This window comes from Schistocerca americana, chromosome 8 (genome assembly GCF_021461395.2).
Source record: "Schistocerca americana isolate TAMUIC-IGC-003095 chromosome 8, iqSchAmer2.1, whole genome shotgun sequence".
Lineage (NCBI taxonomy): Eukaryota > Metazoa > Arthropoda > Insecta > Orthoptera > Acrididae > Schistocerca > Schistocerca americana.
Window position 1 is genome coordinate 309,011,037 of NC_060126.1, and position 25,016 is coordinate 309,036,052.

Sequence of the window (25,016 nt, forward strand, 5' to 3'; positions counted from 1 at the left end):
AAGTTTTCTGGAATAACTTTAAGGTTTTGTACTGTCTGCTTTAAAAACATAGCAATGATGATTAAAGATAGGTTCTGAAGAGGTTAGTTTGTTTATGTGCAACAAACATTTTGGACTGCTCTTAATGAATAGCAGCCTTAAAGTTAATTATTTTGGAAAAATCTTGCAAAGTTACTTTGGTAATAAGTAGTCAGTTGGAAAAGGTTCTCATAGCTGTTTTGTGTAAATATTTGTACATATGTGGATGCAAACTGAAAGTTTCAATATTTCATTAATTGCTGAACCTTGTAAAATGTACTATGATCATTAACATGCTTGTGTGTCTGCGAAAATTTACATTCCTTTAAAAATATTGAGAGACAAACTTCTATTTTGCTAAGTTAAAATGTTCTGTGCTATTGTATACGTGTTTACTTTTTTTTTTGTTTGAATGCTATACCTATTCTACTAATATGCAGATTATTTGTGTAATGTTTGTCCATGATTTAAACTGTATGTGTATGAAATGAACATGTTTATAGATATCTTGTGTAATGATGAAAACTAGTATCCTGAAAGCAGTGTGAAACTGAAAATCACTGCAAATGTCTTATTTTTGAAAATGTTTTGGAAGAAATGTATGTAATTTCTTAGTGTATATACTGTATGATTGTAATATGTTTTTTTCTCCCAACTGAAGTTGGATGGAATATTTTTTTTGTAGCCAACACCACTTAGGTGTTATAGATGTTTCTTTGAAGTATCCCTGACGGGAAACCTCAACGAAACATGGGGCATGTGTAACACCATAGCTCTAATGCTCTACTGATTTATTTTGCCTTTTGTTTTATTTAATGTTACAGCGTTGAGCTTCTGTAAATGTGTTAGATTGAATAGATAGCACAAAATTGTATATTCTTTCCTTTGTTAAAACTTTGATGTCGTGGTTTGTTTCTATGCAAAGTAGTGTGCCTGTCATTTAAATTCTTTGTCCCATTTAGAGGGAACAACACTTACTATATATAATTGTAATTTCTGTGTGAATAATATTTTGTAGAAATGTCAATATGTACAAATGTTCTGTTTTATTTAATTTGTTTGTTTGCTGTTATGTAAACTGCTGACCTTCGCTTAGGGTTCTTAGTTATTCTGTGTATAAAAGGTGTAGTGGTTCCCCTCGGGAACGGAACTGAGTAGCGCGCGCAAATTGTGGTTGGCCTAGGTAGAAAAGGTGGAACAAGAGTCAGTCGGGGACGAGCTACGAGTCGGAGACGAGCTGTCAAACTGTGCACTGCCATGTAAAGGATGCATATTGCGCTGGTTGCGAGAGAGGCATTTTCTGCTACTTTCCAATGCCTCGGATGGATGGATAAATAGCTGGAACTATTCTGGGATTTGTATCTATCATTGCCACCAAGAACTGACAGAGTCCAGCAATTCTACCTGCAATTCCCCCTACCAACATGCAGCTGCCACCACATTGCGCAATTCATTGCATCGGAATGCTACAATGATGTACAGTGAAGGATCAACTTAGTGGATGTGTTAGTGTTCTCAAATATAGGGTAATTTATAACTGCATTTATGTACCTACCTTGATTTTTCTCCTTATCGTAACACCTCTCAGGTTCCTCTCCGTTTGAACTAAAGTGATTTCCTAGTGTCCTTACTGAAAGAACATTAAAGCCCAGTGTTTTGCTAATTGATGCCTCGTGAACATAGTAAAAAAGAAAGTTAAAGTTAATGTGGAAAGAGAGTGAGTTAAGGTTAATGATGCTTGCTGAAAATAATTTTCCTAGTAAAACTGCTTATTAATGTGTCGTTGCCAACTTCAAATTAAAAGTTCTTAAGACTGAGGCTTATAAAGTTTTGCTTAGTAAATGATCACATTAGTGCCTGTCGTAAATCGCAGAAGGTGAGTCAGTATCTTACATGTATGTTAATTTTGTGTCTCACTGTAATAAAAGTGGAAAACTGTAGTTGTGAAACGTTATATACTCGTGTTTGTTAAGTGTTTGTCTCTCTTGTGTATTAGAAGTGCATATTAATAGTATAACTGGATCCACAGTTTGTCTATTGTGTTAATGCTCGGTAACAAGTAACGGAGAGACCATTAATTATGAAAATCATAATTTCTTTCTTCAAATGATAGTGAGAAGCAACCTTTCAGTGGATTCCAGTTAACTTTCATTTTAAATAGTAAAGTATTTAACTGAGAGAGACTTAACCTATATCCAATTAATGATTCTGCAGTGAATATAAATAGTAACGTTATAAAGACCATTCAGTTTGAATAAGCCCTGAAAGTAATAGTGTGTTTCGTTATCTATTATAATTTTACAAATAGTTTGTGCTGCTCTAGCTGTTTGTTCCATCCTTAACGTTAATATATGCAGGTGTCAGAGTTCATTGCTCTCACGTGTGGCCAAGTCTAGATTGTGTTTGTCCGTTAAAGTTACGCATACCTAATTTCTTAAACGAGAACGTTAATCTTTCTCTTGCCTAATTAGGCTTGCGGCCGTTTTCCTTTTTCTTTAAACAGTGCAGATAGGCAAAAATCTCGTTTGTTACTGTTCGAATATTTACGTAATTCTGACTTTCATTTTCCAATAAGCCACTTCCATTAGGTATAACACGGTCAACATAACAAAATTCCTCTCAGAGGGTAACACTGCTCTATTGCTTTATACCATAATTGCTTTAACAAAATAGTTTTATTTCACAACCTGTTTCCAGCTTGAAGGTTATGGTACAGCAGTAGCAGACAGGAGTGTTACAGGACGGTTAATATGTAGGCCACTCTACTCATGCAGTGTTCTTATTGTGCTCTGGTTTGAAGAGTTCTTTTCCATCGCACTGGCTTTTCGACATACACCTAGCATTTATCTGATCTTTTTGTAGTTAACAGCGATTTGCGATTTGCATCTCGTAAATTAAGACCTTTCTGTTCTACATCCCAGACTTCAGTTTAAACTTCCTGCACATCGTATCAGTTTCATCTATGATCAAATCTTTCCCTTTTCATTACAAGTCTATCAATCAGTTTGAATTAGTTTCGTAGCAGTTCCTGTTAATCTCATTCTACGCAACGCATACTGTTGGTTTCCTACCGCATCCTTTAATTCCTTAGTTATCCGTAGCGCGCCTGCCTCTGTCTTTATTAAGCCCTGAAGTACGTCAAAGTTCAACTGGGTACGTATATGATGTCGCCTGCCCTGTGCCGAATGTTATTTCACTAGCTAGAATAGCTTATGCTGTAACTCTATGCAAACAGTGTTATTATTCAGCAGATTATAAGAATGACACTTGTTACTCTTTTATTTGACGTTCATATAGCCAGTAAAATAGAATAATTTTGCTACGTGATGCGCAACCGCATCCAACCACTTTCACAGTGTCCAGTACGTAGCAGAAAGTCAACGGTTCTGAGATTAATTCAGCGGAGGTACCTTCAACTATTATTCCTAAAATCGGTTAGACTGTACCTACTGACAATGACTTGAAGAGTCAGTAACACCACGTAACACCCACAGATAAGTGTAAAAACAAGGTACCAGTATTATCACTCTCAAACCTACACCCAACGTTTACGTAAAAGCTTCAATTACGTAACGTGTTATCAGAACTTCTGCTTTAAGTGCAATTCTGTTCTTCCCAAAAACTCTTAATTACTATAGCAGAGCTATTCTAAAAAGAAAACCGCTGTAATTGATGCTAAGTCATACCTTCACAATACGATAATACAACGTAATTCAGTTTAATTAATTCAGCAAAATTTTAAAGAATCGTCTGTTTATTCTCATACACAATTACTAACTGCAGAATATATTGGCGCCCGTGTTAAAGTAACTCGGATTAAACTGCTTTAATACATTTTGTCTGTAATTATTTCTTGAGTCTTGTTATTTAGCGTAAAATATATATCTTTTCGTTTGTTGCCTCAAAGATACCATAAACTTTCTCACTCAGATGCCACAATTAGGTTAATAGCGTCTCAGATCTAGATTTCTTACTACTAAAATATTAACCATAATTTCATTTAACTTTGTTCTTTTGTCTCCACTTTGCAGTTACATCCCAGTAGACATGACCCCTTTCAATAACGTTCAAGTTTTATCTTTTTTAACTAACGAGAGTTTCTTTGACGTAACACAAAGAATAACCAATCCCTTTTCAATCAGAATACTGTTATACGTCACGCGTACTGGCAAACAGTTTCTCATATGTAACTTTTTCAAATAACTAGGAACTGTACGTGGAATTTGGTCATATTGCTCTATATTTAATCAGTAAAGAATTTTTCAAGTAACACTACAAATATGCACACTATTTAACATTTGTTGCCTCTCACAGCACACGTTAAGACACTCATACTACGAAATTAAAAGACGATCTTTTAAGCTTTACTTGATTCGCCAGTCTCGGCTATCTTTTTTTTTCTATGTATTAATAAAAGCTCAATTATTATTTACACACTTCGTATACACGCGTGATCTAGTGACAAGAAAACTATGTACCCTCGAACGAAATCAAATTAGGAAAAAGAAAAACACCCTCCGTGTCACCGCCACTTTAAATGCTGCAACTGAGTCGTAGTTCAAAGCGCAACCTCTTCAGGCGTTGTCAACATGTGGTCGCACTAATTCAAACAGATTACGGAATCCACGCCCCACGGATCTCTTCAATAGGCTTAAAATAGTTACGCAGTGACTCGTTAATATGGTTCCAACTTTTCTATCTTCAGTTCCCTCTATTAACACGTTAGGGTAGATCTCAGACTACGCACAGCACTGCGGGAAGTAGCAAAATAAGGCACACTTCCCAATCTATGAATCGTTAGCGACTGCCAAGAAAGTATAGATTACATTGAGACCTCCGCTCGGAAACCGCAACGACACCCCACAGTCAATAACCACCAAATAAGTACGGACTTATCACCTCAGATTCGGCCAGAAGATTTTCTAAAAACCTTTCATGGGACTGCAGCACCCGTAAAGCCCAAACAAACAAATTTTCACTGGATTTATCCAGCCTCCCAAATACACAGATTACTGCGCCACCTCCTAGCTCAAATAGGCGATCTGCCTAATCCACGTAACTGAATTCGCAGCTTAATTAATCAAATTCTAGCATGCAGAACCTCAGGGCCATGAACACTACATCGATTTCCAAACAGTACAAATTTCCGAACGAACTAACCGCTATCTCTCTCAGACGTTAGACTTACCAATCCAGGCAAACTGTTAACAATATTATCTCCCGTCGACCGATCTGCTGCGTCCTATGACAAAACGGGGATTCAACAAACTGTCTAAAAAACTCAAGATCTCCAGGAACCATATCACAGACAATATGCAACGATTTTTTTTACTCCAAAATAATGTTCACATTGTAGAAAATAGCTCTCACGGCGTCGTGTAGCGGCCAGATATCTGCAATGGTGGATATCTCTGGACTCCGCTGTTGTCGCTGTCCAGTCTCTGCTTTGCTACAGAGTTGATGGGTTTTGTAGCCATTTTTCAATCTGAATACCTGCGGAATATATACAAAAACGCTTAAGCAACAGTTATAATATGATTAACAAAAAACTCTTGTATTTCTTCTCTATAATTCACGTGACGTAGGCCGTATGTGGAGACGAGCAATGTCTTTTAATGTACGGCAAATTTGTCACAGTACAGTCTTTGAAGTCCTGTTCAGCCATAATTATTTTCTTCATCACTAGTGTTTACTTTTCTACTGAATGAGCATCCTAGATGGAGAAAAGTTGTGGTCCCTACTACTAGAATTCATTATAATTGCGACGAAAAATCTGTCTTGCAATAAATTGGAAAGCGCAGAATTCGTTTTGAAATCATGATGACGATCGACTGTGTACTCATCTATGCGATGAGATACATTTCAGTACAGATACAGTAAATAATAAACAATACTCCCAAGTCGCCGCTATACTGCACATCGAAGTATATCTGCCCATTCATCACCACAAAAGACATTCGCGTCTTTATTCAGATTCGTACAGTCACATGCCGAATAGAACGTCTCGTACGAGTCTCCAGCTCATACCCTTCTTACAGAAATTAGAAAATATAACCCTACAGCATGAGAAGAAGAGCTGAGGTCTTGCTTCATGCACCAGAAAATTCTAATACAGGACTTTGCATTAAGAATCTACTGAAATGACGACAGCACTCGATCATTAATATTGACTGTACATTGTGCTCAACAGCAATAATATAATTTCTAAACCCATCTATGAGATATACAGGTCTCCTAAATCTTTAAGGTCAAAATTATGCAGATAGCAGAGGGTCTTAAACTCAGTTAAATGAAGAACGGATGTGGCTATTTAAATTTTTATTGATATAAAGAACTTACATATTATGGCAAGAACTCAAGCTCGTAGTAATTATTCAACGTGAGAGTCACTGGTCTCAATACATGCGTTACAACCACGTGTATGTTTCCAGATTCCTTATTTAATACTTATTCTCAAAACTTAGTAAGCAATCTTTGGCAGTATAGTTGCCTAGCGTCTATGTTGAAGAATTGCCTGCCACTTCAGGTTTTGTAGCATTTCTGCGACTCTCATCCACGTGTGAAAAAAAAAAAAAAAAATGCAGCGGCAGGCAGAAACGATCCTGGAGCTACTGGTTGTCATCTTGGGAGATAACGTTCCATGCAGTTCACACCTGTCATCTCAAGTTGTTAAGGGATGTGTGCTTAATTCCTCTATAACCTTGCAAGGTTCGCAGGAGAGCTTCTGTAAAGTTTGTAAGATAGGAGACGAGGTACTGGCAGAAGTAAAGCTGTGAGGACGGGGCCTGAGTCGTGCGTGGGTAGCTCAGTCGGCAGAGCACATGCCTGCGAAAGGCAAAGGTCCCGAGTTCGAGTCTCGATCCAGCACACAGTTTTAATCGGTCAGGAAGTTTCATATCAGCGCACACTCCGCTGCAGAGTGAAAATCTCACTTTTGTTGTTGCTGCACTCTTAGAGATGATTTTTCGTGTCCACTTGCGTTCAACATCCTGTTACCAGACCTGTACCGTTGTGCTATTAACGTTAGTGGGAACTACTCAGGGAACTTTCGTTCCATGTTCTGAAGTCAGACTGCGTTTGCTAGTTAATTATATGGATCATGACACCATCTACTACATGGCATAGCTTTCATAATTTAGGACAAGTTAGGAGTTGCTTGCAATAGTAATCCAGTTCTAAATAGAGCTGTCGCCTTAGAGAGTCTACTAGGTCACCAGCCGCTATGATGCTCGAACCAGTCTTTCAGTAAGGTTCAGATTCCCCCCACAATCAACACTTGGAATCATTAATGTTATTGCTATCTGTCAGTGGTGAATGTTAGTATCGTGACCCTACAAGACGTGTTTGGACCATCATTTTGTTACTTTGTGTTACTGTATATCGTCACTAGAGTTTGATGTATGATCTTCGGTTCCTCCAATGTAGCAACAGTCCATTATATTCAACTACGGCTGCACGTAAGTGCAATACGAACCCATGCTCTGATGAATGCTACAGATTGCGGAAGAAGTTTACCCAGTGTGTATTTCCTTCATGTTCTAAAGCGATAATGGTGGAACGAGACAAACAATGGTGTTTGTTTCCTGTCGTAGTTCCTATAAAGAAGTCACTTCCTTTACTTTGCATCTAAATTTTCCAGCAGGTTAAGGATTCAGCTGATTCAAGGGCACAAGTGACGAACGGTTGCGTGTCGTCCCATACGACGTACAACAAAAGGGGCAGATGAGGCAGAGGCCACGAAGAAGTTAGGAATATAACACGACAAAGCGCCGGCACGCCTGCGAGTACAAGACAGAGAATACCTCCTCTCTGTCATCTGCTGCGTGGCAGCACGAAGAAGAATGCGTTGCCTCTACAACTCTATGTCATCTTTCGCTGAACTGCAGACTTGACTCAAGCCACTGTCTCTTTGGAGCACAATAAAGGCCACACCTGCTAAGAACTCCTGCGTGTCCTATTACATTCGTAATATTAGCAAAGACCATGTCTCTGGAAACGTTGCTAGGAATTCCTCTACAGAGCAGGAGTGCTCCACAAGGAACCCTTCCAATTTGGATTTGAATACTTATGGAGTTATCATTCAATATTTTCCGTTCTGCTGTGTGTGTGTGTGTGTGTGTGTGTGTGTGTGTGTTGTGTGTGTGTGTGTGTTGAAAATGAAAACTATTGAATAATGCACAGCTTTTTGTACAGTTCAAGTCTTATCCACGTGTATATCGTTTTTCAGTGTAGTATTCACTGAAAGGATCTTTTCTGAATAAGTTTGTACTGTCAATAACAAATCCCATTGTTGTATACACGCACAAGGACGGTATAGAATGTCGAAACACCAAACAACAAGGAGTTCGCGAACTGATACCGCAGGTCAGTCTAACCGACCGAACTCTGGGCTAAGACTAATCTTCCTGAGAGCACAGAGTTGCCCAAAACACAACACCATACGAGACAATAGGGCGAAAGTAAACAGACTAAACAAGCCTACGTCTTTAACTGTTAGGAACAGCGGAAATAATTCTATAGTGAAGATATAATCACTCACTTTCCGCACAAAATCTTGAATGTGATTCTTCCAAGGAAGACTGCCACCTACCCTCAGCTCTTAGAATTTAAAATGGTCAACTTCACAGACTATTTGACCAATTTCGGATAGTAAAATTTCGCTTCACAGGAGTTCCATGTCAGAAACTGTAGCATTGCATTTTGTTGCAGTTAAGCGTTTATCTGTTCTCTGAAAGCCGCATGCTGATGGTGTTGACTACCTTCTTAGCTACATCGTTTACATTACGTTCCACGTATTCCACAATAACACTTAAATTATCTGCAGAGAGAACAACGTTTGTGTTGTCTGCCATGTTCAGTGGAAGATCATTGATACATATCAAGTAAAGCTATGGAACTAGAACAGAACCATGTGGTACATACCACTTTGCATGCCTCCCGACAGATTCAAATCTCTTCCGTGTTTGTTGACACTGCAAGACAACTTTCTAATTCCTGCTTTCCGGACATGAAGTGAACTTCTGTGAGCTTTTTCCCCAATCCCATAACGTTCCAGGTTATACATAAGCATTGTATGGTCAACACAGACAAACGCTATCGTTAAATCAAAGGAAACAACTCCTGCCCTCAATCTATCGTTTAGACCCGCTAGATCTTCATAAAGAAAAGAATAAATAGCGTTTGCACCGGATATTACATTCGTGAAGCCAAACTGACACTATGGCAGTAAATCATGTGAGACAGCGTGAACAAGTATTTCAGCACTCACGCAGATAGATGCCTGTTCTGGAATTGTCTTTCTTTTTTGAAATTGGCTAACATCCCACATCAGCTTTGCCGTATTCCACAACGAACCGTAGTTGTTCACATTGACTTTTAGAGACCAACTGTCCTATTTAACAAACCGCTACCAGAGTTCTCTCTCATGGCTTAATCCAAGATGGAGGCCCTGAAGAAAAAGAGGCAGGAACCAATAGGAACCCTGAATCCAGTCATGTGATCGGCCTCAGCCAATGGGATGGTAGTATCTGGTGATGTCATAGAAGCGGATATAGGGCAGCCTCAGTAGCTCTGCCTCTTCATTCAGTCAGCAGCAGCAGTGGTAGCATAAGAAGAAGAAGAACCATGAAGCATCAACAGCAGTTGTGATCCAGCACAGCTCTGCAGAAGAGGAAGAAATGGGAAAGTAAGTATCCCGTATCAAGTTTTACTCTGTAGTTAGCCTTATTATTATTATTGGTTGTTTTCGTGTATTAGTCCATATGTAACGCTTCCTCGTCCTATTTGTTCAACGGTAGCCTTCGATGCGTCCAAGCCCGCTGGGGTGAGAGCCAACATTTCGACCTCTGCCGTGTCCAGACCTACAGCAACCTAAGCCGCCATCTTGTCGAGAACTGCATTGACCTCTAGACATGTCGCAGCAACAAACTCTTACATGTCTGAACCTGTAGCGAGCACATGGGATCCTGTAGCGTACATAGCCTATTTGCTGGAGCTTGACATGGAGCTGTTACTGTCTGTCTCACTCATTGATCTGTGTGACGAGGACACATGATCTGCTCCGAATACCTCGAATGCTGCTGGTGGTCCTAAACAAAAGGAAGATGGAGGAAAGTACTGGTCACTGACATTCCACTCATCTCAGCGGAAAATCCCTGTGCTAGTGCAGGGACTGAGTGCACATGCTATGGATAAGAAGGTATCAAGTGTAGCCATAGTTTTCAGTTCCACATACAATTGAGCTCCTAGTGGAACAAAGTGTGTAAATGTGAGTATAGAAGCACATCATGGCTGGGGCTTGCATGTGAAAATAGAAATTGAAAACCCATCAAAGGATGACAAAGTGCCTATTTATGAGTTCGACTAGGATGAAATATATCGTGTGGAGCACTACCTCAATCAGCAGATGATAACAGATTATTATCCAACTCAAATCCCCCTCCCCCCTCACCCCGTTCCTGGACATTCGTCTTACTGGTGTGACACTATCTATTACAAAACTGTATGATGACTCTGCACAATGTTCGAAATCGTGTTACAAAAGTGTTTATCTACGACACGCCTCATTTATGAACTTATACAATGTGAATGCTGTGTTACACCTTGCATTGAAGAGAATGAGTCGTTCGTTGACAAGCATAGACTCTACATACAGTGATGTTGTACACTTTCTGCGTGTGCATAGTGTACATGTTGATCATTCAGAGCAGTACCTCTGTCTGCATATGAACGCACAGCCAAAAGAGAAACAGGTTAACTGTGCGTGTGAAAAACCAGAGTATTATGAGATACCTATCAGTTTGGAGGAGGTACTCGCGGAATTTATTGCATATGAAAAAGCTTTGTTTGATAGATACCGTACAGGTGTGAAGAAGAAGATAAAGAATTTGATGATTTTTTTTTCCTCGAAATACTGCATCCGATGTACGATATTTAAATAAATAATGCGTAGATATGTAATCTCACACTGTGTTTGTGTTTTATTTCATACGTCTCTCATTATATTCTACGTGTGCTAATGGCATCAGCAGCTGGAGGTAATACAGCTCAGTCGAATGAAGCTGCTTCGTTAATCTCTGAGCTTAGAGAGAAAGGCATCATCGAATAAGTATGGAAACAGTAATTTGAGAAATACACAGATCAGCACGCAAAACATACCCTCGTAGGCATGTTATGTTTAAATGATTGGATGACTTACGGCAGGCTGATCTTTTAGCTGTGAAGGAATATTCGCATAAGAATAGTGAATTCGGATATTTCTTAATTGTTATTCATACATACTCCACATCTGCCTGGGAACTACATGCTAAAATAAAAATGGGGTGACATGCTGCGGATGTGTTTGAGCGTTTGCTACAGACAGGAACATATCGATGGCTGGACGACCTCCAAACAGATTACGGTGGAGAGTTTTACAATAGGTATTTCAAGGCCGTGATACAGCGCGTGTAATACATCACTATTCAACATCCACTTACATGAAGGCGAGTATCGCGGGACGTCTGAACAGAACAATAACAGCTGAAACGTGGATGCTTTTTAATCTTTACTTCTCATACAAATGGACAGATTTCCTCCCAGAAATAATTGCTCATTATAATCGAACCAAACATACCACAATAAAATTGAGACCACTCGATGTTTGTGATAATGTACTCATGGATAAGATGTACGAGGGCCGTTCAGAAAGTAACCTCCGGTTGATTTAAAAAAATACACCAAGTTAAATAAAAATATTTTAATATATACATCTTACAACTACATCTTTGCACCATTTTTCTACATAGTCTCCATAGCGATTGAGGCACTTATCGTATCTCTTCACAAGCTTTGAAATTCCTTCTGCATAAAAATCACCCGCTTGTGCCTGGAGCCAGCCTGTGACCGCATCTTTGAGCTCTTCGTCGTCATCAAACCGCTGTGACCCGAGCCATTTCTTCAAATGCATGAAGAGGTGATAATCACTTGGCGCCAGGTCTGGGCTGTAAGGTGGATGGTTGATAACGTCCCACTTGAAGGACTCAAGAAGGGCCGTTGTTCTGCGAGCAGAGTGAGGACGGGCTTTATCGTGCAAAAAAACGATACCGGAAGTCAGCATACCACGGCGTTTGTTCTGTATAGCCCGTCGTAACTTTTTTATTGTTTCACAGTACACGTCTTGATTAATGGTCGTACCACGTTCCATGAATTCAACCAACAACACCCCTTTGGCATCCCAAAACACCGTTGCCATCAGTTTTCTGGCAGAAAAATCTTGCGAGGCTTTTCTTGGTTTGGTAGGCGAATTTGAATGTGCCCACATCTTTGATTGTTCTTTTGTCTCAGGGTTCACGTACTTAATCCAGGTTTCGTCACCGGTCACGATTCTGTTTAACAATGGTTCTCCTTCGTCCCCATAACGTGACAGAAAGTCTAATGCAGAGGCCATTCTTTGAGTTTTGTGGTGGTCGGTAAGAATTTTGGGCACCCATCGTGCACAGAACTTACGGTAACCCAATCTTGCTGTCACTATCTCGTACAAGAGAGTCTTAGAAATCTGTGGAAAACCAGTAGACAACTCCGACATTGAGAAACGTCGATTTTCACGAACTTTTGCATCAACTGTCTGAACGAGTTCGTCAGTCACCAATGATGGTCTACCACTCCTCTCTTCATCATGAACGTTTTCTCGTCCACTTTTAAATAAACGTACCCATTCACGGACAACTCCTTCACTCATAACTCTTGGTCCGTACGCGGCACAAAGCTCACGATGAATAGCTGCTGCAGAATATCCTTTGGCTGTAAAAAACCTTATGACAGCACGCACTTCACATTTGGCGGGGTTTTCTATTGCAGCACACATTTCAAACTGCCACAAATACTAAACTAGCGCAGGTACGACGTTCACTCGACCATGGCTTGATGCCGACTGACCTGTTGAGTGCGTGAACGCACAGATGGCGTCGCTACTCCCCCCACAACCCGCACTGTGACCAATCGGAGGTTACTTTCTGAACCGCCCTCGTACTATCGCATCAAAACGCTGGATCCACGCAAGCAAAAATTTAACGTAGGTGATTTGGTACGTATCTCAAAACACAAGACAGCATTTGAGAAATCATACCTACCAAACTCGTCAACAGAGATATTTACAGTTTCAAAGGTGCAAAGAACGAATGCTAGAACCTACATCTTGAAGGACGGGAAAGGTGAAGAAATTGCAGGTTGCTTCTGCATCGAGAAGTTGAAGGAAAGCTCACAACCGCATGTGTTTCTCGTGGAGAGAGCCATAAGACAAGAGGGAAATAGAGTGCTAGTCAAATGGATTGTTTTTCCTGCACACAAAACAGTTTGACTGATGCTGACGATTTGGTGTATAACGTGATGCGCAGTCCACGACCACTGCAGTAGCATAACATGCGTGCTGGGAGACGAATTAGAGGAGGTCGCGGTATTCTAGACAAACTTCCAGTGGAATTACACATTCCGTGATAACTGCGGTGGATCTGGAACAAAGCTTCAAAAACGCTTGGTACGAGATGATGAGGGATTAATCTGCTAGACGAAGCGTGTGTGGAACACAACACTGCATACACTGCAAATAAAGATCTCCCAAGTCGTCACATTACAGACAGGATTTTACCTGATAAGGCAAAAGCGATACGCAGAAGAAAAAATATTGGTATAGGTCAACGCAATGCGGCATTTGCAGTTGATAAAACCATGCGTGGAAAAATTAAGTTGGGTTTAAAAGTGATGAATTTCAAGTGAGTTATGAATGCTAAACAAGAAGAAGGGGAAACCTTGGAAGCGGAAGTGTTTGAAGAAGTGTATCCTTACAGCGATACAGCGATGTATGTAGCTAACAGCGCTCTCAAGCAGACGGGCGTGAGAAGAAGAAGAGAATCGGTTAAAGCATCTCGAGTTCTACCAATACCCAAGACGTCTGGTGGTTTTCTTCCATCGCCATCATAGCCCTATCCGCTCTCTCGGAGGCAGGGTCCCTCGCTGGTGGTGAAGCAGTTATTGCTCGAACAGTCAAGAACGCAAAAAGCTCCCAAGCAAGAAGACATAATCGCACGATGGAAGCCGCAGCCATCGGTAAAGGACTGTACTTAAAACCATACAGAAAAGGTCTTGGTCTAATCACAAATAAAAAAAAGCCCATTAGCAGTCCTACCAGATCGGCCATTCACGAACACTGATCATCTTTAGTTTGTTAGAAAAAAATTCAACATTCCGAGATTCGGTGGTGTGTTTATGCGGCATACATTACCGAAGACTATGTGGAAAACTGGTGAATGTGGTATTGTGAATTTAGATGTTGTTAGTGGTCACGACACCCACTGGGTGTCATACACTATGAAAAACGCAAATACGTGTACTATTTCGACTCGACCTGCAATCGCCAGAAAATTTACAACCGTACTTCACTCCCAGAAGACGTGAGTTCTACAATTTTCCGTGCTATGAGGACTTGAATACAAGGCTATGCGCACATCTGAGCTTCATGTTTCTCCGGATGTTTGCAAAGAAGACGAAGAATATGTAATGAAGAGCTTTAAAAAGTCCTTCATCAGTTGAGATCCAGATGCAATGTCGTAAACTTTTACTTTAAAGGAACAATCATCTGTGTTATATGCAAATTACTTCCCGCCAATTGATTTGAGCACTGGTGAATGGAGTATCGCAATTATTGGACTGGACACACACAACAGCACCGAGGCTAAGAACAAGCTGCATCTGGATGATAACGGTGAAAAAGTCATTGTGGAAACATAACCGGGTGCATATCATATCCATGATTCAAACCAAGTCTGGAAACAGTCTGGAAAAGGTATTGAGTTACGTGCAAACATCAATAAACTTAAATCTGAAATAAGGACTGTGAATGCAAGATTCAATAGGACGCCTACTGGGTTTCACAAAAGACAGGTTTTGAAGAAGGATCGTAGTAGATTTTACAAGTCAGCTCAGACTGTGGACATAATGCCGTCAGCACAATCCAAGTCGTGTGTAACACTGCAACGAACTTCTGTCTCAAAAACAGTCTGAGACATACTGTTTACGAATTCTTCCTCTCAGCTGCAACAGGGTGTAAGATTCTTGAGAGCCCCACCAATTCAAAATACATTCCAGTGATAGTTCAGACACTGAACTATTTGGAATAATCAACTTGATGGCCTTCGTTGGGAGGAAATCATTGAACGATTACGTCTAAGGCATGACAAGCGTACGGTATAAAACCCGTGCACACAATCCACAGCACGTCACTTCGCTGCTGAACTGCAAAGCGATAACACGTGAGAACTAGGAATTTCTTAAATCAGTTGGCATGAAATGTCGCAATGACGTCCTCACTCGGTATAACCAGTCCAGTGCAGTATGGTGAGAGAATTATACGCGGGGAATACTTCTCGCATAAATCTTACGCTTCAACCAAATTTAACAAGAATGATGAAATTGGCATTGTCATCCAGCACCAAGACGCGCTGACGCCTCCATGCAAGAGTTTCATATATTTGGAAGGCTCATTCAAGAAAACCGACGGCAGCACTACAGGTGGATCCAAGCTTACACGTAATGCTTTAGCATTCCTGTTTCTAGAGATGCGACGTGAACTCGATGGGTCTAAAATCGACCGTACACGCAGTATCGGCATAACAACAACCCTTAACATATATGTCTCTGCATCACCTAAGGATTTGAATGGTTTAGAAAATGCAGGATCATTCTCAGACGATCCGGTGGATGGAATAGTTGCAGAGTAGAAACCGTTTACTGCATGCACACCCTTAAAAATGTTTTGAGGACGTGAAGCAGATTATTATGAATGCTAAACAGGATCTCATTCTGGTACACAGTGCTACAGATAGTAATTCATACATTCACGGAGGTCAAGAGGAGAATATGATCACAATCAGCGAGATAATATGGAAAATGCGTCACATCAATGTATCCAATGAGGAGCGTTTGAAGCCTTGAAAAGTCCTGAATTCAGGTACATTTCTGTCACTGACATTTCGCTCATGGGAGATTTTCAAGTACTCAGTGTTACCGACAGTGAGCAGACAAACATGGGCTATTAAAACCTCCAGCCATCTAGAGTCACTAAGATTCATCATACTTGCGTTTCAGACTGATAGAAGAGGTAATACAGCAAATGATTCCACCGTGTTCGATAACTGCAAGTTAACTAGTGTCTGAATCTACCTGAATTCAGAATTCTACCCATGTGACAACTTACACCTGCAGTGGGCTGAAAATGTACGCAATCTAGAGTATGTAATGCATGCGAGGTTTTGTGCTTCTTACTGCAGAAATGCTGAAGGAGAAGGACGAGGGTGTCTACTCAATCCACGGAAATTCAAGGAGATAATACCTATTATCGTAACAGACTGTTCGAAACAGAACGAGATAATTAGGTCTGTATCTATAGAGGTATAAATTGAATTTGAATCTTCAGCATATTTACCGGAACACACTGCAGCGTATGCTCTAGTTCTACATGACCGTGTGATCAACTACTGCTGGCTCACAGGTGTTGTGCAACGAGCTGTATAAATGAACAGGTGCTGCACCATACATGGAGCATTCCATACTGGCATCTCAAGGTGTGAACAACATTGCAGACGCTCAGGGTTTCTATGATCATGAAAGTAGACAGTTCATACTTAAAGAGGCTGCATTCATAGCATTCACAGAATATGCCAGAATAATAGTGACATTCTCAGCAAATACTGTATCACCGAAGTCATTCAAGAATGTGAAGTGCGCTAAAACACAGAAGAGTGCAAAGTGGCTAACACATTTCTGCCATCGAATTCACTGGGATGATCCTGGCATAGCCTAAAAAGGTATGGTGACGACGCTTCGACTATTCGACCACACGGATACCATTATCTACGTGAAGGCAGAGGAGAAGATCCCATGGATGCATCGAATCTTCTAGTTTGCTGCTATTCAGGACCTGGAATTCTACAGGGGTCCTGCTCTCCATTCACTTAAGGAGAAGATGTGTAAAAATAGTGTTGCTGTGTCTGCTTATGAAAATGTAAAATTAATTTTAAGCTGGATGAGAAATAAATGAATTTTTCCCTCATAATATGTGTATGGTTTCTGTTCACCCTGTTCCCGCTTTGACAATGTGCAGTTTCATCCAGATACTACATCTGGGGTTTTCTTCAAACACAGGAGATACAATTTTAGATATATTTGCTTTATGTCTTCGGAAGCGAATGATATCACGTGCCTCCTAGTCGCATAACCAAATTCGTCCTGTGTGACAGTCATAATTACATGCAGCCATTCTATATATTTTGTTATTCCTTATCTGACACTTCAACTCCTTAATAGCACTTTTTTTAGTTCTTGAGATTGCAGTTCAGTTCTTGAGGTGCAATACAGTTCTTGTGGTACAGTTTGACTCTGCTATTCCACTGCAGAAATACCTTCAACTAAAATACTACAAGAGTAACACGGGTTGAGATTTTTTGCATTTCTTTTCGCCAGTAGCACTGTATAAGAATGTTTACAATTTTTCCAGATATATGAACCCGTGCTAAAAGCTAATGCGGATATAGTTTTACTGCAACAAAATTCCGCAGTCCCTGCATAAAACGTAGTGTGTCAAGGAAGCGGAGCGGAATTCTTAGCGTCATTCGTTTGGAGAATGAAATGTTTTTCTCGATCCTCTCAGGTAGGACACTGACCTGATTGCTCTCCAAGCCGAAATCACCCAAGTGCTCAACTAGAAAGCGAGCGTCATACTCGCTTAAATTATGGAATAAAACGGGTATGTGTGTGGTAGCTGGTACTTCAAATTGCATGAGTTGTGAGCTGTGCCACGAAACTTCCCCATAAGACATCAGTGACCCCTATGAGGAGTTTCCGCTTTTCTGTCTAATGGAAGCTCACAAACATGATAGTCAACCGCGTTATTGTACAATTCTTCGGTCTGTTTCGATTTGGTCATGGGAACGCTGTCGTTGTAAAGCTTATCAACCTCTCATGAAAGTTTTTCGAGCTCAGTGAGCAGCCAAACCGCAGGATTATACCTGACGTAAGTTTTGTAGCTCTTAAGACTCGAACCATAGGACGATAGAATTTGGTATGCTGCGACATATGGCACGTGTTTTTCAGCGAAGGTGGTGTGTGAGGTCGTGTGGTTACCTTCACAGTGGGTCACAGGGGCTATGAGGCATTCAGAATCGGCGTACACTACAAACAGGCATCGCTCTTGGTGGTGAGCATTTTTAAACTTTATGAATTTGTCTTTCTCATTAGGCATACTAACATCTATCGGGTCCTTGTAAATACAGTCTACCAGAAGTGCCGCTAATATCTTGTCTGTGGAAAAATAATTCATGAACCAAAAGCAAAATTGCTTTACATCATGATTGGTTGATAGTTGAGAGGGAAGGAGTCAGGACATGTCTTTGATCCAAACATAATCATAATTATCACCTTCAGAAAAGAGTAGTATGTTTACATGCAACTTACTCACCCGCAAATTTAGAGAAATGAAGGTGGCGACGAGAATATTCTTATTCTGCTCATCTGACTTGCTTTTCTTCTCCAGGCCATCAACATGAACGGATATTCCGATATGCTGCGACTCAAATTTAGGTCACCCACGAATATTATCACCTACATGGTATGCACTGGGACGTTCAGGATGATCACTGTAATTATAATTTCTCTCGCAAGCCAGGATTGACCATGCAAAACAGGCCTGGTCCTTTCTATTTTTAACATTAATGCATGCCTGCTTATTAGCTATAGACTCCTCCCTCCATTTACCAGATCATGGACAGGTGTATAGATGTCCAGACGCAGTATTCGGCTGTGTGCCTTAGCTGACCCCTAACTACCATTTCTGAACACTGGTCCCTTATAGCAGTCAAGGTGGACTTACGTAACCACTCTACGATTGACATGCTCCGCGTTATCACGCCATTTTCCCCCGAAAGATAATTAAGACTTCTCTCTTCAATGCCAGAGGCAACTTCGGGGGAAGGGGAGGGGAGGGGGTGCGATAGCTCGACACAGAGTAGTGCACTGCAATAATGGTGGGATAATGTGGATCATTGTCTACTTTGAGGAGCTCCGTTTCCAAGACAGGAAGTGCCTTCCTGTCTTAGAAACCCAAAAAAGGTCGCTGTACCCTCCTTCCAGGTTCTCGATCCTTGTGAACGATATTCGCTCCCAAAGGCGTCTGCAATCACCGAGTATTCTAACAGCAATGTAGTGTCACCGAGCTGATGTCCTTCACTAAAAGTACGGGAGAGGAAACTGCCGCTACCCACAAGATTTTCTCTATTCCTACTACTACTGGTGATGATTAAATCGCGTGACGAGGACCTCTCGTCGGGTAGACCACTGCCTGGTGTAAGTCTTTCGATTTAACGCCACTTCGGCGATTTGCGTGTCGATAGGGATGAAATGATGATGATTAGGACAACACATCACCCAGTCCCTGAGCGGAGAAAATCTCCGACCCAGCCGGGAACCGAACCCGGGCCCTTAGAATTGACAGTCTGTCGCGCTGACCACTCAGCTACCGGGGGCGGACTACTACTACTACTGCTACTACTACTACTACCACCGCTACTACTACTACTACTACTGCCACAGCATGATGACGATGATGTCCAGCCTGTCGACGATGTAGTCGGAGGGGTGCACAGGGATATGCACCGAGGCACACATGCCTTCCATTGCCAGCGAGAGCGACCCGTCGGAGTAGGATGATGTGACAACAGTGAGGGCCAATGGGAACACCCTGGCTGCAGCGATAGTGTCTGGCGATGCTGCTGCTGCATGCCAGGGTCTTCCCAACTGCCAGCCTGGGGATGGGAGATTGTTGCTGTTCTTCTTCTTCTTTCGACTGAAACACCCATGGAGGCCAGGGGGCACGTGATGCTGTGCGGGCAGGCGCTGTAGCGGCCGCGGCTGATGCCGCCGCCTCTCGTGCAGCCCCCTGTGGTGCTTTGCATGGTGGTGCACGCCGCTCACAAGGGAACCTCCCCATCGAACCCCTCTCAGATTTAGTTATAAGTTGGCACAGTGGATAGGCCTTGATAAACTGAACACAGATCAATTGAGAAAACAGAAGAAGTTGTGTGGAACTGTGAAAAAATAAGCAAAATATACAAACTGAGTAGTCCACGGGTCGCATAGGCAACATCATGGACAAAGTGAGATCAGGAGCGTCGTGGTCCCGTGGTAGCGTGAGCAGCTGCTGAACGAGAGGTCCTTGGTTCAAAGCTTTCCTCGAGTGAAAATTTTATTTTTGCATAGTTATTATCTGTCCGTTCGTTCATTGACGTCTTTGTTCACTGTAATAAGTTTAGTGTCTGTGTTTTGCGACCGCATCGCAAAACCGTGCGATTAGTAGACGAAAGGACGTGCCTCTCCAATTGGAACCGAAAACATTTGATCGCAAGGTCATAGGTCAACCGATTCCTCCACAGGAAAACACATCTGATATATTCTATACGACACTGGTGACGGCATGTGCGTCACATGACAGGAATATGTTGTCGACCCACCTAACTTGTACACTTGGCGAATGGGTAAAAAGATTCTTCTACCTTGCCCGATTTAGGTTTTCTTGTGGATGTGATAATGACTCCCAAAAAAGTGATGAAAACATAAGGGTTTGTCACATAAACTGAAAATAAAAAATTAAACTTTTCACTCGATGGAAGATTTGAACCAAGGACCTCCCGTTTCGCAGCTGCTCACTGTTACCACGAGACCACGGGGCTCCTGCGTTCCTACTGTCCTTGGGTTGCCTATCTTCCCATGGACTACTCAGTTTGTATATTTTGCTTATTTTTTCACAGTTCCACACAACTTCTTCCTGTTTTCTCAATTGATCTGTTTTCAGTTTTTCAAGGTCTGTCCACTGTGCCAACTTATAACTAAATCTGAGGGGGGTGCGATGGGGAGGTTCCCTTGTCAGATGCGTGTTTCATTCCTGCAACCACAACCACCACTGTATGCACTCCTGCCATAGGCAGCTGTTATGCTGCTGGTGGTTACTGTGGTGTTTCTGTAAATACGAAATTATTTAATATTACTAAATTATTTAATATTCCCACGAAAGGGAAAGATCGCGCTGCCATTTAATTTCCTCTGCTGTAGGCACCATCTACTGGGGCCGTTTATCTTGCTCGTTCACGCTGCCTAGAACCATAGAATATTGAATGTAATTATTTTTTGAAAATATTAGAGGTATACGCACCGAAAATCGTATCGAAAAATTGTTTTCCTTAACTCACTGACATATAAACAGAAAATCGTATGATCTACTTCACTGAAATTTCTTATACATGAAACACACTGAATTTAAAAATCATACTCTGCTATTTACAAGACTGAACCGATCGAACCAGGCTCTCGACCTTGACACACACCCCTACGTCTCCTTCCTCATCCATAAAAACAACTAGAAAAGCAAAGATTATGTCTCAAACAACTGAATGCATCATGTTACGAAAAATAAATGTATATACATTCCCCAGCCCTCATCATTAGAACCACAGCACACTGGACGAACAAGCTATGGGGACTTCGTTAATATCGCTGGAGGCTGTTGTTGCAATAGTGGCGCAGCCTTCAGCTGCCATTGTAGATCAGCCAGCATCTCAGGGATGAAGGCTACACTGGCAAGAAATAAAAAAAGGCTGCAATACCAGCTACAGAACAAAATAATACCAGCTACAGAAAACAAATTCGTTACACACTAAAATTACAGCAAGCTCAGTAGTTTGGAGATCTGCCTCTACCAACTACTACCTAAACAAGTGCTGTGATAGACACTAAAATTATGCGGCATACATAGGTACATTGAGTCATCAGAAGTCTTAACTTACAAGTAGAGTGTCCTAGCGAAGGCGTTTGCTGCTACTGCTACTGATGCTGTCGCTGGCTGAAAGTTTCATCTTGTAATAAAATGAGCAGCACACACAAGCGAACAAAGGAAGACTGGGGAACCTGAGAAGCACACAATCAACCACACAGGTGAACTGACGAAGGTAGGATGAGAGCGACTGCGCCACGAAGAGGGTTTATCCAATCACTACCTCCTCCACTCGCTATTTTACCCAGGGAGTCAATAGGAGAGCGGCATTCTATCCGACTTGCAGATAAATGCTGCTCGCAGCACACAAGACAAGTTCGTGCTTGTCTGGCCAGCTACGGTTTTCCCGCGCTCGTGGATCCAGCCGGAAATCCCTGCATGGGGTCTGCACTTCGCTCTGTGGCGAGCTGCGGCCGCTGACGAACCCGCCGCCGCATTGCGGGTCTGCAGGTTCGTCTTCCACGGGGTGTTCTTGCACTCATTTATTTTAGCGACGTATTTTCTTCGAGTGTATGTTACCCTAATGTAAACTATGTGATCGAAAGTATCCGGACACCCCCTCAAAAATACGTTTTTCATATTAGGTGCATTGTGCCGTCACCTACTGGCAGGTTCTCCGTGTCAGCGACCTGAGTAGTCATTAGACACCGTGAGAACCTGCGGAACACACGGACTTCGAACGTCGTCAGGTGATTGGATGTCACTTGTGTCATACGTCTGTACGCGAGATATCCACGCTCCTAAACATCCCTCGGTCCATTGTTTCCGATGCGACAGTGAAGTGGAAACGTGAAGGGACACGTACAGCATAAACCAGCAGACGGACCTCGTCTGTTGACTGACAGAGACAGCCGACAGTTGAAGAGGGTCGTAATGTGTAATAGGAAGACATCTATCCAGACCATCACACAGGAATTCCAAACTCCATCAGGATCCACTGCAAGTACCATGACAGTAAGGCGGGAGGTGAGAAAACTTGGATTTCATCGTCGAGCGGCTGCTCATAAGCCACGCATCACACCGGTAAATGCCAAACGACGGCTCGCTTGGTGTAAGGAGAGTAAACATTGGACGATTGAACAGTGGAAAAACCCTGTGTGGAGTGACGATTCACGGTACACAATGTGGCGATCCGATGCGAGGGTGTGGGTATGGCGAATGCCCTGTGAATGTCATCTGCCAGCGAGTATAGTGCCAACAGTAAAATTCGGAGGCGGTGGTGTTATGGTGTGGTCGTGTTTCTCATGGAGGGGGCTTGTACCCCTTGTTGTTTTGCGTGACACTATCACAGCACAGGCCTACATTCTGTTTTAAGCAGCTTCTTGCTTCCCCCTGTTGAAGAGCAATTCGGGGTGGCGATCGAGCACCTGTTCATAATGCACGGCCTGTGGCGGAGTGGTTACACGACAATAACATCCCTGTAATGGACTGACCTGCTCAGAGTCCTGGCCTGAATCCTATAGAACACCTTTGAGAAGTTTTGGAACGCCGACTCCGTTCCAGGGCTCACCGACCGACATCGATACCTCTCCTCAGTGCAGCACTCCGTGAAGAATGGGCTGCCATTGCCCAGAAACCTTCCAGCACCTGATTGAACGTATGCCTGCGAGAGTGGAAGCTGTCATCAAGGCTAAGGGTGGGCCAACACCATACTGAATTCCAGCAATGCCGATGGAGGGCACCACGAACTTGTAAGTCATTTTCAGCTAGGTGTCCGGATACTTTTGATCACACAGTATATATCTGTTCCACCTGCACCTGGGAAGACAATGGAGTGTTTTCTGTGTGAGTATTTCTGAAACTAATTTCTTGAAGCAATATTTGCAAATATTTGAGGGGTTAAGCACTAAATAATTTGTTTACGTTTTTATTCTAGAGTAGAGGAGGAAGACTTGAGAGTTTCCACAAGTGTGCATTGGTCTTTTTAGTGTCTTTGTTCAAGTGTGGTGATGTGCACCGCAAAATTTAAGCAAGCTACTGGGCACCGACCTCTTTGTAAACGTATTAGGAGCATAGTCAACTGGATTTAGTAACTCCTGAAGGAGCTCGTGTTTAAAGACCGGGGCACTTCCCGCAAAAGTGCAGGAAATGTCTTAGGGACGGTTTCACAACTGTGCCATGATCTTTCTAGAGTCCGTGTTCAAATGTGGCTGTGGTGGTATTCCTCGGAATAAAATGTGTAAATGTTTAAATACTATCGAGTTATCTGCAAAGCTCTGTTTCTCTCTCTCTCTCTTTGTGCAATGGTACATTTAGTTCCTGTGACACCTTCAAGCTATGTTCGTGACGCTCTTCCGCACATTGCTTAAACACCAGATATAATGTCTCCCGAGCATGCGCGTATTCATCTTCATCAATTATCATTGCTATTGACACAGACCTCAGATGAATAGTTACAGCTAATATACCCGTTAAACTCCTCCTTCTCCAGCACAGACATCTCATCCATTGAACACGCTAAACAATTACGTCTTTCCTCTCAGTCCAGCAGCTAGACACAGACTGAGCCCTTTTCCTGACATTTTTTCCCCAGACAGCCATCCTGGATTACATCAGGGGAAGGTGGGGGTGGGGGGGGGAGGACCAACAGCGCACTCGGGCTTTGGTGTTGTGAACTAGGTTAGTTGCTCTCCGGACCTCATGGTGAACATATAAAATGGAACTACTGTCTATGACAACTCAAATTGTTTAAATAAACAATGTATACTTATGTCCATCCTATTGGGCAGCTCGGCACAGACTGAGTCTTTCTCCCAACAATTTCCAGATGTGGAGGGTCGGGGTGGAGATGGTTGGGGAGGAGAAGAGGGGTGGGATTGAGGGGATGGGGCTTGGGTTAGTGGAGGTGGCTCAACTGACCTTCTTTCCCACCAAAATTTGTACTTCCTACCACGACGTCACTGTGACATTGCTGCATCTGCCATCTTAATAAATTTGGGAACAATGCAAAATGAGGTGGCACGAACTTTGTCCCACTAGTTGTGTGTTGCAAGATAAAACCCATGTTAATCACGTCTGATGTATTATTTGTTAATCAAGAAACAATGAGTTCCAACAGGTTATGGGCCCAGGATTGCAAGACAAATAATATTTTTGTGAAAAGTTCTTATCGGATCTGAAACGATAATTCAAATACGAGCGAACTATA